At 47.8% G+C, this 21,697-nt stretch overlaps 1 protein-coding gene across 1 annotated transcript in view; it reads left to right on the forward strand.

Moving 5' to 3' along the window:
* DENND2B (DENN domain containing 2B) overlaps positions 1–21,697 on the forward strand; it is a 127,932-nt gene that overhangs the window by 45,840 nt on the left and 60,395 nt on the right. The gene's annotated exons all lie outside the window — the stretch shown is intronic.

A 21,697-nucleotide genomic window follows, 5' to 3' on the forward strand; every position in this document is an offset into this window, starting at 1 on the left:
TTATTTGTAGCACAAATATATTAAAAATTAAGTTAAAAAAGATAAAAAAAATAATAAACTACATAAAAGAAAAAACACCCACACCAACCAAAACCGTTACCATTATCGCCCAAATCACGTGAAACTTTACATACGGTATTATATAACAAACCGACTAACACAAAATAGAGAACTAGTTCTAATAATTTATTTTGGTGTCAGTTTGCATATTTAAAGAATAAGGAATTGTAGTTTGAAAAAAAAGAATACTTAAAAAAAAGTTTTTTACAGTTTCCCCAAAATAAAACTAAAAAATAAATTATAAGGCCCTATGTGTCAAGTGAAAAATTGTTACAAAAATTATTTTGGCAGTCCGAACACATACAAAGGTTACAGCCGTTTGAACCACAGTGTGCGCTAAATCACAAAAAAAAGTGTCTGTTAACGCCTGGTTATTAAAGTGTTAACCAAAAAGCTCTTTCCCCACTGGTAAGGGAAAGTGCTTACTGGTTATTGCAGGGCCCCTATAACTGGGAGCAGGAGGAGGTAATAACCAGTGAGCCCCGTCCTCTGCAGGGGAGGAAAGTACTTACTGGTTATTGCAGGGCCCCTATAACTGGGGGCAGGAGGAGGTAATAACCAGTGAGCCCCGTCCTCTGCAGGGAAGGAAAGTGCTTACTGGTTATTGCAGGGCCCCTATAACTGGGGGCAGGAGGAGGCAATAACCAGTGAGCGCCATCCTCTGCAGTGAAGGAAAGTACTTACTGGTTATTGCAGGCCCCCTATAACTGGGGGCAGGAGGAGGTAATAACCAGTGAGCCCCGTCCTCTGCAGTGAAGGAAAGTGCTTGCTGGTTATTGCAGGGCCCCTATAACTGGGGGCAGGAGGAGGTAATAACCAGTGAGCCCCGTCCTCTGCAGTGAAGGAAAGTACTTACTGGTTATTGCAGGGCCCCTATAACTGGGAGCAGGAGGAGGTAATAACCAGTGAGCCCCGTCCTCTGCAGTGAAGGAAAGTGCTTACTGGTTATTGCAGGGCCCCTATAACTGGGGGCAAGAGGAGGTAATAACCAGTGAGCCCCGTCCTCTGCAGGGGAGGAAAGTACTTACTGGTTATTGCAGGGCCCCTATAACTGGGGGCAGGAGGAGGTAATAACCAGTGAGCCCCGTCCTCTGCAGTGAAGGAAAGTGCTTACTGGTTATTGCAGGGCCCCTATAACTGGGGGCAGGAGGAGGTAATAACCAGTGAGCGCCATCCTCTGCAGTGAAGGAAAGTACTTACTGGTTATTGCAGGCCCCCTATAACTGGGGGCAGGAGGAGGTAATAACCAGTGAGCCCCGTCCTCTGCAGTGAAGGAAAGTGCTTGCTGGTTATTGCAGGGCCCCTATAACTGGGGGCAGGAGGAGGTAATAACCAGTGAGCCCCGTCCTCTGCAGTGAAGGAAAGTACTTACTGGTTATTGCAGGGCCCCTATAACTGGGAGCAGGAGGAGGTAATAACCAGTGAGCCCCGTCCTCTGCAGTGAAGGAAAGTGCTTACTGGTTATTGCAGGGCCCCTATAACTGGGGGCAAGAGGAGGTAATAACCAGTGAGCCCCGTCCTCTGCAGGGAAGGGAAGTACTTACTGGTTATTGCAGGGCCCCTATAACTGGGGGCAAGAGGAGGTAATAACCAGTGAGTGCCGTCCTCTGCAGTGAAGTAAAGTGCTTACTGGTTATTGCAGGGCCCCTATAACTGGGAGCAGGAGGACGTAATAACCAGTGAGCGCCGTCCTCTGCAGGGAAGGAAAGTACTTACTGGTTATTGCAGGGCCCCTATAACTGGGGGCAGGAGGAGGTAATAACCAGTGAGCCCCGTCCTCTGCAGGGAAGGAAAGTGCTTACTGGTTATTGCAGGGCCCCTATAACTGGGGGCAGGAGGAGGTAATAACCAGTGAGCCCCGTCCTCTGCAGGGAAGGAAAATGCTTACTGGTTATTGCAGGGCCCCTATAACTGGGGGCAGGAGGAGGTAATAACCAGTGAGCGCCGTCCTCTGCAGGGAAAGAAATCGCTGATTTATGAATAGGACGCAGGAAGTTAATGTCGTCACTTTTCCTATAACATAGTAACATAAAATAGTGGTAGGTTGTGGTGGCTCACTAGCAAGTAGTTAAGGTATGGTGCTGCAAGCTCATATAGAGGGAATCACCCCACCCTCTCTGTGGCGAAACCAACCTCGCCACTGGGCTTTGGAGAGGACTGGCTGCTGGCCTCTTGCCCCTGGATTATGGGCCATATACTAACTTTTGAACCCCTGGTCTGATTCATGCCATTTTTTAATATGTTGTTCCCCTGAATGGATTGATTGTGAATATGTAATTTTTATGTGAATGTGATGTATGGTTTTAGAGTTATGAAAGTTGGGTAGAAAGTATGTTTAACTGTATGTATAATTGAGTCTCCTCTCAGGATAAGGGGAGGGAATATGCTGGGAGTGTTTCTATTGTGCCATTGTCCCATTGTGTGTTTAAAGGGTGATGTCTGTTCTGTTGTCTGCACATGTGTATTGGCGATCTCCCTTTATCCTCAGAGATAATTGGATTGCTCTTCAGGTTGTCTGGACAGAGAGGAGGAAACCATGATGCATTGTGGGGATATGTTGTCCTATGTCCCCGTCTTCATTCTGGTCCTCTGGGGGCGTGAACGATTGGTTGCTGTAGTTACATTGTATGTGTTGTTAATTACTGATTGGTTGTATTTCAAACCCCTGTGGGCAGTACTATGTTTGTTTTTTGTGAATAAAAGAGGCTGTACTTCAAGTACAGTCAGACAACTGCTTGATCCTCAACACGGAGCCTTGTCTCGTTATTGGGGGGATTCGCTGTATGCTGTTAGAAGACCGATTGCCAGGATTGTATGCTTTTCCTGTTCGTCTGCTAGCAGCTATTCGTGAGGTTCCAGTTTGGAGTGCTGTTTTGTATCCAGTTCGGGAGGTTGGTGTCCTGCAGTAGCTGTGCCTGTCTCTCAGAAAGGGGCTTATCGCCTAAACGGATTTTAACCCCTTGTCTGCGGAAACGGTCCGTTACATTGGTGGCAAGCAGCGGGATCGTTCCTACAACCAGAAGGACAGCTACAGGAGACACCATTTCTGTGGATTCTACAATTTAAGGACAACGCATGTCCCAGTACAGCGTCCCTGACAGCAGCAGGATGGAACCAGCAGTGTTATATGAGGAGGAGGACCTGGATGGCCGGGATGCATTAAGGAAAGGCATCTGGTACCAGGCCCTGGATAATCTACAATACCAGCGGGGTGAGAGTCTCCCTAGTGAAGAGCAGCGGTTGCAGAAGCAAGTGGCCCTGCGGATGCCCTTCCTGGGAGAGCAGCCCCTGGAGGAATGGGTGAAGGAACTAGAGCACCGGGTATGGCAGGAGCTATGGCTGGAGGATGCCTACCAGGCGCTTTGGTGGTATATGGCACAGTATATACCCTGGACAGCCGAACATGACAAGCCAGAGGGAGAGGAGTTTTATGGTCCTGGCTTGTTATGGGAGTCCTTTGCAGAGCCTGACTTCGGGAGCCCTGCACAGTCCAGACTTCAGGACATTTTCTATGAGAGGGAGGCTAGGCATGAGTGGGATGACCCCCATGAGGTAGAGCAAGACCTGGCTCACCTAGCAACCCTGGAGTGGGAACTGGAGCAGGACTACCGAGATCTCTTCCACTCCATTGAGAAGGCTCAGCAGGACGGTAAGGTGACAGACCCAGATCCAGACCCATTCAGCTGGGCAGATATTGTAGAATGTTACTGGGAAGGACCCCAGGTGGTCGGTAGAGATGGGACCGAGGTCTCTCCGCCGGTCCTGCAGGGAATTGGGAGCCCAGTCTCCATTCCCCAGCGGCAGTGTGAGGTGCAGGGAGAGGAGAGCAGTGTACTCCCTCCCAAGCGGCAGGCGGAGTTACAGGGGGCAGAGGTAGTTGTTCCTGCCCCCCAGCAGCAGCATGATTTTTTGGGAATAGAGAGCCCAGTCTCCTTTCCCCAGCAGCAGGACACTGTATTGGGAGCAGAGACAGTCGGTCCTGTCCCCCAGCAGCAGCATGATTTTTTGGGAATAGAGAGCCCAGTCTCCTTTCCCCAGCAGCAGGACACTGTATTGGGAGCAGAGACAGTCGGTCCTTACCCCCAGCAGCAGCATGATTTTTTGGGAATAGAGAGCCCAGTCTCCTTTCCCCAGCAGCAGGACACTGTATTGGGAGCGGAGACGGTCGGTCGCCCTCCCCAGCGGCTGGAAGTATGTAACGGAGAGGAGCTTGTTACCCCCTCTCCCCAGCGGCAGCTTAACGCACCAGGGGGAGACAGTAAGCCCCACAACAGTGCAGATGGGACCGTGGTCTCTGCACTTACAGCACAGGGGGTAGAGACAGTCGGTCTCCCCCTCCAACAACCAGGCTCCAACCAGGCTTCTTCCGTGGTAGCGCTGGCACCAGGGCAGAGTACCGCTGATACCTGCCCACAAAGCAACCCCCACTCCAAGCCAGGGAGCAACACAGAGACCGGGAGTACCAGCTTCCAACATAACCTTGGTGGACTCACTGGACAGAGACAGGCTACTAAAGTCAACAGGTCCAGTATTTGGTTGTGGGTGGGCTGCCAGACTAACTCAGGTACCGACCGGCGTGAGGTCAGGTATCTGGTTAGTCTTCCCTGGGGGGGGGAGATGTGTGGCGAAACCAACCTCGCCACTGGGCTTTGGAGAGGACTGGCTGCTGGCCTCTTGCCCCTGGATTATGGGCCATATACTAACTTTTGAACCCCTGGTCTGATTCATGCCATTTTTTAATATGTTGTTCCCCTGAATGGATTGATTGTGAATATGTAATTTTTATGTGAATGTGATGTATGGTTTTAGAGTTATGAAAGTTGGGTAGAAAGTATGTTTAACTGTATGTATAATTGAGTCTCCTCTCAGGATAAGGGGAGGGAATATGCTGGGTGTGTTTCTATTGTGCCATTGTCCCATTGTGTGTTTAAAGGGTGATGTCTGTTCTGTTGTCTGCACATGTGTATTGGCGATCTCCCTTTGTCCTCAGAGATAATTGGATTGCTCTTCAGGTTGTCTGGACAGAGAGGAGGAAACCATGATGCATTGTGGGGATATGTTGTCCTATGTCCCCGTCTTCATTCTGGTCCTCTGGGGGCGTGAACGATTGGTTGCTGTAGTTACATTGTATGTGTTGTTAATTACTGATTGGTTGTATTTCAAACCCCTGTGGGCAGTACTATGTTTGTTTTTTGTGAATAAAAGAGGCTGTACTTCAAGTACAGTCAGACCACTGTTTGACCCTCAACACGGAGCCTTGTCTCGTTATTGGGGGGATTCACTGTATGCTGTTAGAAGACCGATTGCCAGGATTGTATGCTTTTCCTGTTCGTCTGCTAGCAGCTATTCGTGAGGTTCCAGTTTGGAGTGCTACTTTGTATCCAGTTCGGGAATTTGGTGTTCTGCAGTAGCTGTGCCTGTCTCTCGGAGAGGGGCTTATCGCCTAAACGGATTTTAACCCCTTGTCTGCGGAAACGGTCCGTTACACTCTCTTAAAAGGCAAATGTAGTAATAGAATAATGAGCGAGCACTCATACACTTGGCAACCAGATTGACATGTGCAGAAAATATTTATTAAATCCCCATAAAATACAAGTAATAAAATTTATAAGAACAATGTAGCAATAATATACAACATTACAGTCACATATATTGTGGTAGATATGATCGACACTATATTCATATGACTCAATAGTGTCGATAAATTCAATAATATATAGTTAATCCTTTACTGTAGAAATTTTCTTCTGTATGGCCATACAGTATTATCGGAGGTTTTTCAATGCAGGTACATCACTTGTTTCACCATACGCGTTACGCGTAGATTCACTCTCCCTTCCTCAGTGGAGGAAGGGAGAGTGAATCTACCCGTAACGCGTATGGTGAAACAAGTAACATAGTAACATAGTTTATTTTTAAAAAAGTCCTCCGTCCAACTAGTTCAGCCTGATATCCTGCAAGTTGATCCAGAGGAAAGCAAAAAAAAGAAGTAGAAGCTAATTTTCCCCACTTAAGGGGGAAAAAAACTCATTTCCGACTCCAATCAGGCATCAGAATAAGGGTCTATTCACACATACGTGTGTGTTTTGCGGACCGCACATTGCCGGCACTAAGAGAATATGCCTATTCTTGTCCGCTATTGCAGACAAGAATAGTACATGTTCTATTTTTTTCAGGATCGGAATTGCGGACACGGAAGTGCGGGTCCGCAATTCCGGATCGGGGCCGCACATCGCGTGGCCCCATAGAAATGTATGGGTCCGCAATTCCGTTCCGCAAGTTGCGGAATGGAATTGCGGATGTGTGAAAAGACCCTAACTCCCTGGATCAACGACCCCTCTCTAGTAGCTATAATCTTAAATAATATTTCACTCCAGAAATACATCCAGGCCCCTCCTGAACTCTTTTAGTGAACTCACTATCACCACCTCCTGAGGCAGAGAGTTCCATAGTCTCACTGCTCTTACAGTAAAGAGTCCATAGTCTCACTGCTCTTACAGTAAAGAGTCCATAGTCTCACTGCTCTTACAGTAAAGAGTCCATAGTCTCACTGCTCTTACAGTATAGAGTCCACAGTCTCACTGCTCTTACAGTAAAGAGTCCATAGTCTCACTGCTCTTACCGTAAAGAGTCCATAGTCTCACTGCTCTTACAGTATAGAGTCCATAGTCTCACTGCTCTTACAGTAAAGAGTCCATAGTCTCACTGCTCTTACCGTAAAGAGTCCATAGTCTCACTGCTCTTACAGTATAGAGTCCATAGTCTCACTGCTCTTACAGTAAAGAGTCCATAGTCTCACTGCTCTTACAGTAAAGAGTCCATAGTCTCACTGCTCTTACAGTATAGAGTCCATAGTCTCACTGCTCTTACAGTAAAGAGTCCATAGTCTCACTGCTCTTATAGTAAAGAGTCCATAGTCTCACTGCTCTTACAGTATAGAGTCCATAGTCTCACTGCTCTTATAGTAAAGAGTCCATAGTCTCACTGCTCTTACAGTACAGAGTCCATAGTCTCACTGCTCTTACAGTATAGAGTCCATAGTCTCACTGCTCTTACAGTATAGAGTCCATAGTCTCACTGCTCTTACAGTAAAGAGTCCATAGTCTCACTGCTCTTACAGTAAAGAGTCCACAGTCTCACTGCTCTTACAGTATAGAGTCCATAGTCTCACTGCTCTTATAGTAAAGAGTCCATAGTCTCACTGCTCTTACAGTAAAGAGTCCATAGTCTCACTGCTCTTACAGTAAAGAGTCCATAGTCTCACTGCTCTTACAGTATAGAGTCCATAGTCTCACTGCTCTTATAGTAAAGAGTCCATAGTCTCACTGCTCTTACAGTACAGAGTCCATAGTCTCACTGCTCTTACAGTAGAGTCCATAGTCTCACTGCTCTTACAGTAAAGAGTCCATAGTCTCACTGCTCTTACAGTATAGAGTCCATAGTCTCACTGCTCTTACAGTAAAGAATCCATAGTCTCACTGCTCTTACAGTATAGAGTCCATAGTCTCACTGCTCTTACAGTAAAGAGTCCATAGTCTCACTGCTCTTACAGTAAAGAGTCCATAGTCTCACTGCTCTTACTGTAAAGAGTCCATAGTCTCACTGCTCTTACAGTAAAGAGCCCATAGTCTCATTGCTCTTACAGTAAAGAGTCCATAGTCTCACTGCTCTTACAGTAAAGAGTCCATAGTCTCACTGCTCTTACAGTAAAGAGTCCATAGTCTCACTGCTCTTACAGTATAGAGTCCATAGTCTCACTGCTCTTACAGTATAGAGTCCATAGTCTCACTGCTCTTACAGTATAGAGTCCATAGTCTCACTGCTCTTACAGTAAAGAGTCCATAGTCTCACTGCTCTTACAGTAAAGAGTCCATAGTCTTGGTGATGGATCATGGGACGGACCATGTGATGAACATAGTGACGTCATCAAAGGTCCTATTCCTCACACAACAAGACAGAAGAGATACCGGCTGCGCAAACAAGTGGATTAAGGTAAGTTAAATTTTATTTTTTGTTTTTTTTTAACCCCTCCAGCCCTATTGTACTATGCATTCTGTATTCAGAATGCTATTATTTTCCCTTATAACCATGTTATAAGGGAAAATAATAATGATCGGGTCCCCATCCCGATCGTCTCCTAGCAACCGTGCGTGAAAATCGCACCGCGTCCGCACTTGCTTGCGATTTTCACGCAGCCCCATTCACTTCTATGGGGCCTGCGTTGCGTGAAAAACACACAAAATAGAGCTTGCTGCGATTTTCACGCAACGCACAAGTGATGCGTGAAAATCACCGCTCATGTGCACAGCCCCATAGAAATAGATGGGTCAGGATTCAGTGCGGGTGCAATGCGTTCAACTCACGCATTGCACCCGCGCAGAAAACTCGCCTGTGTGAAAGGGGCCTAACTCTTCGGTTTCGGGGCCATGCTGCAAGAACTTGTTAAAAAAAAAGGGTGCATTTACACGACTGTAAGTGTTTTGCGGTACCCAAATTGCAGATCCGCAAAACACGGATACCGGCCATGTGCATTCCGCATTTTGCGGAGCGCACATGGTCGGCGCTATATACCGCGGACAAGACTAGGACATGCTCCATATTTTTTGCAGGTCCCTATTGAAATGAATGAGTCTGCACCCGTTACGCAAAATTGCGGAATGGATGCGGATCCGTTTATACGGTTTTGTGAATGCACCCTTACTGGGAAATCCCTTTAGGCCCCTAATACACTGCGAGATATTCAGATCAATTACTGGGAACAAGTCTTCATAGGAGCGCTCATTCCTGATAAGTGGCGGTATAATCGTGCCGCACATCTCTCTGTCATCAGGGATGTGCTACCGATAATCAATAGAACTAAATGACGGTGGTAGCGATCATTCCTCCCCAGTCACTTTACATTGGCCTGTGTAATAGGCTGATGCAAATGAGCGCCAATCAACATTTTTTATATTTTTTTGTGGCCCCTTGAAATAGAGCGATGTGACAATGCGGCCGTCAGACCAAAAAAGGTTGTGCACCCCTGGTCTAGCCAGTTGCTTGACGCCCTATGTGGGCTGTAGTAGCGGCCATATTGGTTGCCTTGTTAGCTTGTATATACCGTAGCTATGTTTGTTTGGAGGTGCGATGTGCTGCTGGGGAAGACCTTAGCCAGGTCCACAGCTGAAGCCAAACATGGAGCGAGTGCAAGTTCATTACTCACAAGTTACACAGAAAGCTCAGTGGAGGCCGATATTGGAAACACATTGTCTGCTGAGCAGTCGCCGAGCTTCATGGAGCTGTGGCTGCGCTCCAAAGCATATTTATATAAAGCAGAGAAGACCCAGGCTGAGCGCAGCGCAGTGACCTCTGGACGCTCCTCGTGTTTCTTCTCCCCATGGACTGGATGAACCCTCCTCTGTCTGCTGATTACAATCTCCCTGCATCCCCTGCTCAGAGGTATCAGTCTGCTAGCAGATTACCCAGGTTTTTATCATGAGAGGCAGTATTTATGAAACAGATATATGGATGTACATAGAGATCATGGTCCAGAACTAGAGCCACTACTTTACTGCAAGGACCCCACAGTTACAGGGCTTCCCTCTAATATAATCCAGAGGTCTGTGCTGAGTCTCTGTATCTACCCCCCTTCTGCTGGTGCAGTCACTGTGAACATACATTACTTATCCTGTACTGATCCTGAGTTACATCCTGTATTATACTCCAGAGCTGCACTCACTATTCTGCTGGTGCAGTCACTGTGTACATACATTACTTATCCTGTACTGAGCCTGAGTTACATCCAGTATTATACTCCAGAGCTGCACTCACTATTCTGCTGGAGCCGTCACTGTGTACATACATTACTTATCCTGTACTGATCCTGAGTTACATCCTGTATTATACTCCAGAGCTGCACTCACTATTCTGCTGGTGCAGTCACTGTGTACATACATTACTTATCCTGCACTGATCCTGAGTTACATCCTGTATTATACTCCAGAGCTGCACTCACTATTCTGCTGGTGCAGTCACTGTGTACATACATTACTTATCCTGTACTGATCCTGAGTTACATCCTGTATTATACTCCAGAGCTGCACTCACTATTCTGCTGGTGCAGTCACTGTGTACATACATTACTTATCCTGTACTGATCCTGAGTTACATCCTGTATTATACTCCAGAGCTGCACTCACTATTCTGCTGGTGCAGTCACTGTGTACATACATTACTTATCCTGTACTGAGCCTGAGTTACATCCAGTATTATACTCCAGAGCTGCACTCACTATTCTGCTGGAGCCGTCACTGTGTACATACATTACTTATCCTGTACTGATCCTGAGTTACATCCTGTATTATACTCCAGAGCTGCACTCACTATTCTGCTGGTGCAGTCACTGTGTACATACATTACTTATCCTGTACTGATCCTGAGTTACATCCTGTATTATACTCCAGAGCTGCACTCACTATTCTGCTGGTGCAGTCACTGTGTACATACATTACTTATCCTGTACTGATCCTGAGTTACATCCTGTATTATACTCCAGAGCTGCACTCACTATTCTGCTGGTGCAGTCACTGTGTACATACATTACTTATCCTGCACTGATCCTGAGTTACATCCTGTATTATACTCCAGAGCTGCACTCACTATTCTGCTGGTGCAGTCACTGTGTACATACATTACTTATCCTGTACTGATCCTGAGTTACATCCTGTATTATCCTCCAGAGCTGCACTCACTATTCTGCTGGTGCAGTCACTGTGTACATACATTACTTATCCTGTACTGATCCTGAGTTACATCCTGTATTATACTCCAGAGCTGCACTCACTAGTCTGCTGGTGCAGTCACTGTGTACATACATTACTTATCCTGTACTGATCCTGAGTTACATCCTGTATTATACTCCAGAGCTGCACTCACTATTCTGCTGGTGCAGTCACTGTGTGCATACATTACTTATCCTGTACTGATCCTGAGTTACATCCTGTATTATACTCCAGAGCTGTACTCACTATTCTGCTGGTGCAGTCACTGTGTGCATACATTACTTATCCTGTACTGATCCTGAGTTACATCCTGTATTATACTCCAGAGCTGCACTCACTATTCTGCTGGTGCAGTCACTGTGTACATACATTACTTATCCTGTACTGATCCTGAGTTACATCCTGTATTATACTCCAGAGCTGCACTCACTATTCTGCTGGTGCAGTCACTGTGTACATACATTACTTATCCTGTACTGATCCTGAGTTACATCCTGTATTATACTCCAGAGCTGCACTCACTATTCTGCTGGTGCAGTCACTGTGTACATACATTACTTATCCTGTACTGATCCTGAGTTACATCCTGTATTATACTCCAGAGCTGCACTCACTATTCTGCTGGTGCAGTCACTGTGCACATACATTACTTATCCTGTACTGATCCTGAGTTACATCCTGTATTATACTCCAGAGCTGCACTCACTATTCTGCTGGTGCAGTCACTGTGCACATACATTACTTATCCTGTACTGATCCTGAGTTACATCCTGTATTATACTCCAGAGCTGCACTCACTATTCTGCTGGTGCAGTCACTGTGTACATACATTACTGATCCTGAGTTGCATCCTGTATTATACTCCAGAGCTGCACTCACTATTCTGCTGGTGCAGTCACTGTGTACATACATTACTTATCCTGTACTGATCCTGAGTTACATCCTGTATTATCCTCCAGATCTGCACTCACTATTCTGCTGGTGCAGTCACTGTGTACATACATTACTTATCCTGTACTGATCCTGAGTTACATCCTGTATTATACTCCAGAGCTGCACTCACTAGTCTGCTGGTGCAGTCACTGTGTACATACATTACTTATCCTGTACTGATCCTGAGTTACATCCTGTATTATACTCCAGAGCTGCACTCACTATTCTGCTGGTGCAGTCACTGTGTACATACATTACTTATCCTGTACTGATCCTGAGTTACATCCTGTATTATACTCCAGAGCTGCACTCACTATTCTGCTGGTGCACTCACTGTGTACATACATTACTTATCCTGTACTGATCCTGAGTTACATCCTGTATTATACTCCAGAGCTGCACTCACTAATATGCAGGCTTGTGAGCTGAAAGCTCTCTGCATTCCCTGCTTGTTCAGTGTCTGCCCAGACATCCTTTGTAGTGACATCTTTATGTAGATTCATTCATGAATGGGTGCGAACCCATTCATTCTCAATGGAGACAGAAAGGATGCGGACTGCACACATTGTGCTGTCCGCATCCGCATTTCCGGTCCGCGGCTCCCGAAAAAAATAGAACATCTCCTATTCTTGTCCAAATAGGCATTTCTATAGGGGTGCTGGCAATACACTACGCAGGTGTGAAAGGACCCTAATACAGCGCCTCATACCTCTTACATCCAGTGAGGTCTCCTCTGGTGTAGACTTTCTCTTTCTTTATCTTTTCCATTCAGACCAGACCGCCATGATTTTTCTTTCAGCTTTCTCTTGTCTCTGCAGACTTTGACAACTACTTTTCCCCCTATAATTTGTGCCAGTACAAAAATACCCTCTTATGTGTGCCAGTACAAGCAATGCTCCCTCATGACGTGTACCAGTGCCCCATGTAGAAGAAATACCCCCATGGTGGCCAACTTATAATGTGTTCCAATACAAAAATACAGCCGCAATGTCCCCATAGTGCTTTTTCAATTACAAAATAACGACCCCCACCCCATTGTGGCCGAACACCTTGCTGACAAATAAAATTTATAAACTCAAATACCGCCATTCTGCTGTTAGCGATGCAGTGCAAGACACGGACTTCTTCTAGTCTGTCCTGAGATCTGCGCAGGCTTAGCCCGAGTTCCTGTAGCCTATTAGTGGAAGCGGGGGGCCAGGGTGACATCGCTCCTGTGCCCCGGGGCGGCATTCCGCTGTATTGCTGTATGTAGAGATGAGTGTTTTCCCAATGAAAGCACTCATTGCATATGGCCCTTCTGCCCCACCCCCCCTTGCCCCTACCTGGTGCTGCCTCAGGCGATTGCCTTACCTGGCCTCATTGGTGGTGCACCTGTAACATCAAGCATCCTGCACAAATAAACAGGAGGAGGACTCCCATCATCTCCCCTCATGCATCCCACTCTGAACAAGATCCCCCAGAGGAGACCACTGGCTGTGCTGTAGGTGGCGCCATTTACCATGGTGTCATCTCTCCCTGCCCCCTGAGCAGATCCTGCGCCATGATGGATATATATGGGATGTGCGACATGGACAAGCCAGATGCCGCCATACTAATTCTCACCGGTAGCCGCAGAACCTTTCATTCTTAGTTTTAACCAGTTTTCAGTCACATCATGTCTTGTACTCTAGTCACATGCAGAGCTGCATTCAGAATTCAACTTGTTTCCTCTTCTCAGGCATGTCTGCAACCCTCTTCCAGTTCATTTAAAATAAAGCAATACAAATGTCGTGCCATCCGGCAGGCTCCCTCTCATCTTGGCGGAGGCAGCAGCTGATACTTGGCTGCCTGGGAACCGTCGATCTGAGGAAACAGGTTGAGGCTGTAAAAACGGAGAGTGCTGCAAAACCCCATCTATTTGTGGGAAGATAAAGCTGCGCTTGTGTATCTGGCAGGGACCGGAGCCGGACGCGGCCAGAAAACCAGATCCTCTGTGACTGCCCCCGCCGCAGGATCAAATACTCCAATACCTACTGCTATACCCGCACCGACGTGTCTCCATACAGGTGGAAGCGCCCAGGCTACTACATCCCTATGGGGCATGAGGATATTGTAGCTCTGGAGGTGATGTAACAGCAGCTCTGGAAGTGACTAGAGTATAAGGCTTGTTATACCAGCAGAATGGTGGATGCAGCTCTAGAAGTGACTTGAGTATAAGGCTTGTTATAACAGCAGAATGGTGGACGCAGCTCTAGAAGTGACTAGAGTATAAGGCTTGTTATAACAGCAGAATGGTGGACGCAGCTCTTGATGTGACTAGGGGATTGGTTCTAGAGGAGTAAAGCAAAGCTGCTCAAGGAGATGTGTAAAATGGCCTCACTGTGGAGGGAAACCCCTGACCACATGGAGCTTTCTGCAGCAGAAAAGGTGATTATTGGGAGGAGCACACCCTGCCTTGAATCTGTGCTCCGGTTACCACCAGAGCTTACAAATAATGGTATCCGTCACCGCATTCAGTCTCGCGCCGTAACGCTCGGGATATTGGTTGGTTGTTTTTGGGCGAGGCTTCAGCTCACAGATCAGTAATTGTTGACCAAGGATCTGACCACCCCAGAAAACCTCATGGCCGGTCAGAACACGCCTCTTGTATGCTTGGGATGTGAGCAGAGCACGACTGTATAATCTACAGGTAGGGAAGTCAGAGTGGCAGCATTAGGGCTCATGCACATGACCATTGTTTTTGTCGCATCTGATCCGCATTTTTTGTGGATCAGATGAAGACCCATTCACTTCAATGGGGCTGCAAAAACAAGACCGCTTACCGCGTGCAGTCCGCATCCGTATGTCCGTTCCATCACACCCGCAGAAATATAGAACATGTCCTACACTAGTCTGTATTACAGATGAGGATAGAACAGTTCGACAGAAGGCCGGGTGTTCTGTTCCCCAAAATGCAGACCACACATGGCTGGTATCCGCAATTTGCGGACTGCAACAGCCGTGTGCATGAGCCTTTAATGACAGTCCTCTCCGAAAACCAAAGAATTCCCAGTAAATTTAGGTCCTGGAGTTTCCTAGTTATCTGGGTGGCCGTCAATTGGCAACCATTACAGCTCCTGCAGAGGAGCCTATCCAGTTCCAGACCAGGAATTGTGTCAATCACAAAAACCTGTCCGCAAGGTGTGAACACTGCCTGATCAGTTATCACGCTGCAGAAGCGGATAATGACTTCCAAACAGGATGGCCCTATTATTGCAGTAATAACACGTTAGCTCCTGTCCACGGGATAACGGTAGCTGCCAGATCGTGGGGGTCTGACCTCTGGGACCGCCAGCCATCATGTGAGTGCAGTCGCACGCGCATGCTATCACTTCATTCACTGTCTGTGCGACTGATGGAGATGGCGAGATCAGGTTGTGCCGCCCTTTGTTGTCACCCAGCTCTCCCAGGCCGCTGAATGGTAAATCTATACATCAGGACAGTAGGAAAGCTGAGTGACAAACCCCGGAGACTCCTTAATCTCCAATGCCATTCTTGTTGGGATTTTCCATTCCGTAGGGTCAATAACTATAATTACTGCGGCACCAGGTTGATCGGATCACATTCATCTTTCTAAGGCCTCTTTCACACTACAGTATGTCCATTTCAGTGTTTTGCGTTCCGTTTTTCACGGATCCGTTTTTCTGTTTTTTTTTTTCCGTTGTGTTTCCGTTCCGTTTTTCCGTTCCGTTTTTCCGTATGGCATATACAGTAATTACATAGAGAAAATTGGGCTGGGCATAACATTTTCAATAGATGGTTCAGAAAAAAACGGAACGGAAACGGAAGACATACGGATGCATTTCCGTATGTGTTCCGTTTTTTTTGCGGACCCATTGACTTTAATGGAGCCACGGAACGTGATTTGCGGCCAAATATAGGACATGTTCTATCTTTCAACGGAACGGAAAAACGGAAATACGGAAACAGAATGCATACGGAACACATTCCGTTTTTTTTTGTGGAACCATTGAAATGAATGGTTCCGTATACGGACCGTATACGGAACACAAAAAACGGACCGCAAAACGGAAAAAAAAAAACGGTAGTGTGAAAGAGGCCTAAGAAAACAGTGTTACGTCTATGGCCACCTGGTATCCTGAGGAGGCAGACTGGTCCCAGACTGGAGGCTTGGCGAGCGCAGTATGTAGTGACATATCCATATGTAGACTCTCCGAGGCCAAGTGGTAATTGTCTCTACTCTTATTGTATAAACGGGGGATGAGAAAACAAGACGCCGACGGTGGCAGCGCTACACCTCACCCTGTACCCTCTCCCCCGCACAGTCTGTGTACTGTCCGCTTTTCAGCAGAGAGTTGGATTCATTATAATTTACTCCAGTTGCCAATTTCTCTTATTGAATAAATTTGGGAGAGGAGAGGGAGGAGGAAGAGGAGAGGGAGGAGGAAGAGGAGAGGGAGGAGGAAGAGGAGAGGGAGGAGGAAGAGGAGGGGGAGGAGGAAGAGGAGGAGGATGAGGGGGAGGAGAAGGAGGAAGAGGAGGGGGGGAGCTAGAGGAGAGAGAGGAGGAAGAGGAGAGGGAGGGAGGAGGAAGAGGAGAGGGAGGGAGGAGGAAGAGGAGAGGGAGGGAGGAGGAAGAGGAGAGGGAGGAGGAACTGGAGAAGGAGAGTGAGGAGGAAGAGGAGAAGGAGGGTGAAGAGGAGAGGGAGGAGGAAGAGGGGGAGGAGAAGGAGAGAGAGGAGGGGGAGGGAGGAGGAAGAGGAGAGGGAGGGAGAGGGAGGAGGAAGAGGAGAAGGAGAGTGAGGAGGAAGAGGAGAAGGAGGGTGAAGAGGAGAGGGAGGAGGAAGAGGAAAGGGAGAGGGAGGAGGGGGAGGAAGAGGGGGAGAAGGAGGAAGAGAGGAGGGGGAAGAGGAAGGGGAGGAGAAGGAGGAAGAGGAGAGGGAGGAGGAAGAGGAGAGAGAAGAGGGGGAGAAGGAGGAGGAAGAGGAAAGGGAGGAGGAAGAGGGGGAGGAGAAGGAGGAAGAGGAGGGGGATAAAGAGGAGGAGCTAGAGGAGGGGGAGGAGGAAGAGGGGGAGAATGAGGAAGGGGAGGATGAAGAGGAAAGGGAGGAGAAGGAGGTAGAGGAGAGGGAGGAGGAAGAGGAGAGAGAGGAGGGGGAGGAAGAGGGGGAGAAGGAGGAAGAGAAGAGGGGGGGAGGAGGAAGAGGGGGAGGAGAAGGAGGAAGAGGAGAGGGAGGAGGAAGAGGAGAAAGAGGAGGGCGAGGAAGAGGGGGAGAAGGGGGAGGAGGAGGGAGAGGGAAGAGGAGTAGGAGGGGGAGGAAGAGGAAAGGGAGGGGGAGGAAAAGGAGAGGGAGGAGAAAGAGGAGGGGGAGGAAGAGGAGGAGGAAGAAGGGGAGGAGGAAGATTGGGAGGAGGAAGATGGGGAGGAGAAGGAGGAAGAGGAGAGAGAGGGGGGGGGGGAAGAGGGGAGAAGGAGGAAGAGAAGAGGGGGAGGAAAAGGAGAGGGAGGAGAAGGAGGGGAGGAGGAAGAGGGGGAGAAGGAGGAAGAGGAAAGGGAGGAGGAAGAGTAGAGGGAGGAGAAGACGGAGAGGGAGAAGGAAGGGGTGGAGAAAGAGGAGGAGGGCGGCGCTCATGGTGTAATCGCTCAGTAATTATTTTATTATCACCAACGAGTCTGCTGTCCTGAGCTTTACCGGACTCCATGATCCTGGACACGAGCAGATACGGAGTCCACATCTCTAGTTCTTATTTTACCTTGGAACCGAACCCGGGAAAAAGTTTTTAGCAATAGAAATTAATTTTTGAAGTTATTACCCGAAGTCTCATGAGACTTCGCGAAGTAATAACTTTGGCTCATCAGAGCCAATACATTCTTATACTATATGGAGCGCTCACTCTGTACAGTATTCAAACAAAGTTTAATGCTCATCCCTACAGACAATGGTGCTTGACTTATAGCACTCCCAGTATTTCAGCAGAAATGTGCAGATCTTATGGGAGTTCACAGACTAAGGGCTCATGCACACGGCCGTTGCCCCGCTGTGTCCGTATTGCGGCCCGCATACGGCAGGTCCACAATTTACTTGAATGGGTCCGCAAACCCGGAGATGCGGTGCGGAGTGCTTCCGTGGTGTTTCTGGGCGTGCTTCCGCAACGCAAAAAAGTATTGCATGCAGTACTTTTTTGCGGTGTGGACCGTCTGATGCGGATCACGGACCCCATTCAAGTGGGTTTGCATTGTGGACTGCAATTTGCAGGCCGCAGCACGGGCCCAGCCAGCACACGGTCGTGTGCATGAGCCCTAAGAATTACATAGTACTAGAAAGAGAGGAGTGCGCTGATCTTGTGGAGGTGACAGGTGCCTCAGAGTTACATAGTGGAAGGTGCAGAGTCCCCAGCAGCACAGAGGATTTCAGGAGAGGAGTGTGCTGATCTTGTGGAAGTCACAGGGTGAGAGTTACATAGTGGAAGAAGCAGGGTCCCAGCAGCACAGAGGATTTCAGGAGAGGAGTGTGCTGATCTTGTGGAGGTCACAGGATAAGGCCTCAGTTCCGTTTTTTTTGCGGATAGGATGGGGACCCATTCATTTCAATGGATCAGCAAAAAAACGCTGATAGTTCATCCGTTTGTGTTCCGCATCCCCTGTCCGTGTTTCCCTTCAGCAAAAAAAATAGTGCATGTCCTACTTTTTTCACATTTGCGGACAAGGATAGGCATTTATTACAAGGGATCTGTGGAAAAAAACGGATCCTCCAAAAAAAACGGATGCCGCATCCGTTTTTTGGGGCGGACGCACAATTTGCGGACGCAAAAAACAACTGTCATGTGCATGTAGCCTAAGAGTTACATCGTGGAAGGAGCAGGGTCCGAGCAGCACAGAGGATTTCAGGAGAGGAGTGTGCTGATCTTGTGGAGGTCACAGGATGAGAGGTACATAGTGGAAGGAGCAGGGTCCGAGCAGCACAGAGGATTTCAGGAGAGGAGTGTGATGATCTTGTGGAGGTCACAGGATGAGAGGTACATAGTGGAAGGAGCAGGGTCCCAGCAGCACAGAGGATTTCAGGAGAGGAGTGTGCTGATCTTGTGGAGGTCACAGGGTGAGAGGTACATAGTGGAAGGAGCAGGGTCCCCAGCAGCACAGAGGATTTAATTAGTGATCTGCAGTTTATTTTTAGTGGATGTTCTGCTGCTTTCTTCTGGGTATCGTTTCACCTTGAGACTCGGTTACTTATCTCATGTTAGAGTTGGCCTTTCCGAACAGCTTTCCACAGCTCCTGCTTAGTTTCCTGTTTGGCACCCCCGGCCCGGCACATGGACGGGTGATTTTTCAGACCCCACAACATGATCAGATATGGGGGTTCTAATCTTTGTTTTCCTATAAAATGTGTCTACACATTGCAGGGACGTCGTGTGATAAAAACCAGAGATTTCCCCTCTGGAAATATTCTCGTCATTGTGATTTGCGTTGGTGGAGTGCGGCAGCTTGTTAGGCTAAATGCACACTATCAGGATTGCGTGTGTACGGCATACATATTAGGACATCGTCAGACATCATCCACACCCTAACCCTAACTCCATCCTCCGTCAGGCAAAACTCCCTCCTACCTCAGACTTTAGACAAAACTCCGTCCTCCCTCATCCAAAACTCCATCAGACCTCAGACATCAGCCAAAACTCCGTCCTCCCTCATCCAAAACTCCATCAGACCTCAGACATCAGCCAAAACTCCGTCCTCCCTCATCCAAAACTCCGTCCTCCCAAAGTCATCAGCCAAAACTCTGTCGTCCCTCATCCAAAACTCCATCAGACCTCAGACAAAACTCCGTCCTCCCTCATCCAAAACTCCGTCAGACATCATCCAAAACTCCGTCCTCCCTCAGACATCAGCCAAAACTCCATCCTCCCTCATCCAAAACTCCGTCAGACATCAGCCAAAACTCCGTCCTCCCTCATCCAAAACTCCGTCCTCCCAAAGTCATCAGCCAAAACTCCGTCCTCCCTCATCCAAAACTCTGTCCTTCCTCAGACATCAGCCAAAACTCCGTCCTCCCTCAGACATCAGCCAAAACTCCGTCCTCCCTCAGACATCAGCCAAAACTCCGTCCTCCATCAGCCAAAACTCCGTCCTCCTAACTCAAAATATGCCCTACTACACACACTCTTCACCTGACGGAGCTGCTAGCTGCTGGAGAGGCAAAGGACCTGTGATGACGTCAGGACCATGTGACGAGTCACGTGTGTGGGAGGGGTAAGATGTGCACAGCAGCTGGTAGAGTGTACAGAACTGTAGCCATCAAATAGAGATCTGTACTAGAGATGTGTGTGTAACCTGCATGTAGCAGTGCTGTGTACTGTGTAGCAGAGCTGTATGTGTAACCTGCATGTAGCAGTGCTGTGTACTGTGTAGCAGAGCTGTATGTGTAACCTGCATGTAGCAGAGCTGTGTACTGTGTAGCAGAGCTGTATGTGTAACCTGCATGTAGCAGAGCTGTGTACTGTGTAGCAGAGCTGTATGTGTAACCTGCATGTAGCAGAGCTGTGTACTGTGTAGCAGAGCTGTATGTGTAACCTGCATGTAGCAGAGCTGTATGTGTAAACTGCATGTAGCAGAGCTGTGTACTGTGTAGCAGAGCTGTATGTGTAACCTGCATGTAGCAGTGCTGTGTACTGTGTAGCAGAGCTGTATGTGTAACCTGCATGTAGCAGAGCTGTGTACTGTGTAGCAGAGCTATATGTGTAACCTGCTTGTAGCAGAGCTGTGTACTGTGTAGCAGAGCTGTGTGTAACCTGCATGTAGCAGTGCTGTATGTGTAACCTGCATGTAGCAGTGCTGTGTACTGTGTAGCAGAGCTGTATGTGTAATTTGCATGTAGCAGAGCTGTGTACTGTGTAGCAGAGCTGTATGTGTAACCTGCATGTAGAAGAGCTGTGTACTGTGTAGCAGAGCTGTATGTGTAACCTGCATGTAGCAGAGCTGTGTACTGTGTAGCAGAGCTGTATGTGTAGCGTGCATGTAGCAGAGCTGTGTACTGTGTAGCAGAGCTGTATGTGTAACCTGCATGTAGCAGAGCTGTGTACTGTGTAGCAGAGCTGTTTGTGTAACCTGTATGTAGAGAGCTGTATGTGAAACCTGCATGTAGCAGAGCTGTGTACTGTGTAGCAGGCTGTATGTGTAACCTGCATGTAGCAGAGCTGTGTACTGTGTAGCAGAGCTGTATGTGTAACCTGCATGTAGCAGTGCTGTGTACTGTGTAGCAGAGCTGTATGTGTAACCTGCATGTAGCAGGGCTGTGTACTGTGTAGCAGGGCTGTATGTGTAACCTGCATGTAGCAGAGCTGTGTACTGTGTAGCAGAGCTGTATGTGTAACCTGCATGTAGAGAGCTGTATGTGTAACCTGCATGTAGCAGAGCTGTGTACTGTGTAGTAGAGCTGTATGTGTAACCTGAATGTAGCAGAGCTGTGTACTGTGTAGCAGAGCTGTATGTGTAACCTGCACTTAGCATAGCTGTGTACTGTGTAGCAGAGCTGTATGTGTAACCTGGGAACTATAAAAAAGTGAAAACAAAAAAAAACAACATAAAAATTCAGATCACCCCCCTTTACCCAAAATGAAAATAAAAGAACTAAAAAAATACACATCATGGGTGTCACAATGTGTAAAAACACCCATTGTATAAAAATATATTCCCCATGCACATACATCTCTGTAACACAGTACAAAGCTCTGCTACATGCAGGTTACACATACAGCTCTGCTACACAGTACACAGCTCTGCTACATGCAGGCTAAACATACAGCTCTGCTACACAGTACACAACACTGCTACATGCAGGTTACACATACAGCTCTGCTGCACAGTACACAGCTCTGCTACATGCAGGTTACACATACAGCTCTGCTACACAGTACACAGCCCTGCTACATGCAGGTTACACATTCAGCTCTGCTACACAGTACACAGCA

The sequence above is a fragment of the Bufo bufo genome, chromosome 10 (assembly GCF_905171765.1).
Source record: "Bufo bufo chromosome 10, aBufBuf1.1, whole genome shotgun sequence".
Taxonomy (NCBI): domain Eukaryota; kingdom Metazoa; phylum Chordata; class Amphibia; order Anura; family Bufonidae; genus Bufo; species Bufo bufo.